The sequence below is a fragment of the Chrysochloris asiatica genome, unplaced genomic scaffold (genome assembly GCF_000296735.1).
Source record: "Chrysochloris asiatica unplaced genomic scaffold, ChrAsi1.0 scaffold00013, whole genome shotgun sequence".
NCBI classification, from domain to species: Eukaryota; Metazoa; Chordata; class Mammalia; order Afrosoricida; family Chrysochloridae; genus Chrysochloris; species Chrysochloris asiatica.
Genome location: NW_006408531.1, coordinates 18,335,896 through 18,337,476, shown reverse-complemented (window position 1 = coordinate 18,337,476; position 1,581 = coordinate 18,335,896).

The following is a 1,581-nucleotide window of genomic DNA, read 5'->3' as shown; positions in this document are numbered from 1 at the left end:
GGCTACTTAATAGATACCTTGTGTCTTAACTAGTTAGTGGTAAACCAATCAGTAGCTTGTAAGCTTATAACTGATGTATATTCAGATATTGGAAGCCATCCCATAGGTTTGGTGATAACAGGATTATTCTCACTGGTATGCAATGTTTTCAGGAAAGGAAAGTAACCTGCCATAGCTTCCCCCTGTGTGAATTTTCTAGTTAAATATATCCCATAGATATTGCTATGGGCCTGCAATATGAAGAGTACTATTTGTGACTTTAGAAGATCCTTTAGCTAGTCCTTCTTGGACAATCTTATTTAGTAAAGTACAGGTTGTACTAACACAAAAGGTTAAGATATGGCCCGGGTCGTGTTCAAATCTGTAAACAAGGACATTTATCCATAGAAAATCTAGTAGTAGCAATTTCTTGTAATAATAAATGGCTTCTCCATTGTTCACTAATCCTTAGATCAAGAGCAACTCAGTCAAATCCCTGTGAGGAAAGACCCACAAGGAAAGACCACACTGGCATGAGATGTGGAAGGTAGCACATATCTAATAATAAAACCTGTTCAAGTCTGAGCATAAGCATCTCCCAAATACAGAAATACACAGTGGAGGCAAGATTATAGCAAAGGAAAAGGGAAAGAAATTTTTAAAGAGCATTTTCAGGCCTTTTTTTGTGGTCTTGGGTTAGTTTTTTACCTCAGATGTTATCTGCTTCTGTTCACAGAAGTTTCTAAATATCGCTTTCAGTTTTCTTGTGGGTTGACTAGTCTAAAGTCAAATGGATCCAAGGTTTAATTTCCTTTAATTTGGCTACACATAGATTGGTTAAGAGGGTTACAGATAGTCATTTCCAAGAGAATTCTAATAAGTTTTTTATTTGGTTTCTCTTTCAGTATATGTATTCTCTCAGGGGCAATGTGAGGCAGACTTTGAGCATCTCATAGCGTCACACCCCTTTGATAAATTAGGAAAACTTGACATAGTTCTTGGATGACTTAACTGAGGAAATTAGTTCTCCAATTACTGGCCAGTGCAGTAATTGCCAACATCACAATTGTTGCCATACTTGAACCCATTGATACTGCCACTTTGCCAATCCATCTCGCTGGGGGTCGTCCTCTTTTTCTCTGACCCTCCACCTTACTAAACATGATATCCTACAAAGACTTTTTGGTGTTCCCCAGGTAGAGTTCTGGTGTGGCACTGTTGTATAAACACTGGACTGTTAACCACAAGGTTGATGATTTGTACCCACCAGTCACTCCTTGGAAACACTATAAAGGGTTGCTATGAGTTAGAACTGACTCAATGTCACTTAATAAGGTGGATATACTGTTTTCAAGAAGTTTATTTGCTACAAAGTTTGCAGTAGCATGAAAATCTACAAATTATTACCACACGTGAGTGTGGAAGCTAATAAAATCTAGCTGCCAGTCAAGCATAGGTCTAGAAGGTAAAGGGTATTTGTCCAAGTAGGACTTTAATGTGTTTTTCCAGGATTGTTGTTGTTGTTGTTAGATGCCATCAAGTCGGTACCAACTCATAGTGACCCTATGCACAACAGAATGAAACACTGCCCAGTGCAGGGCC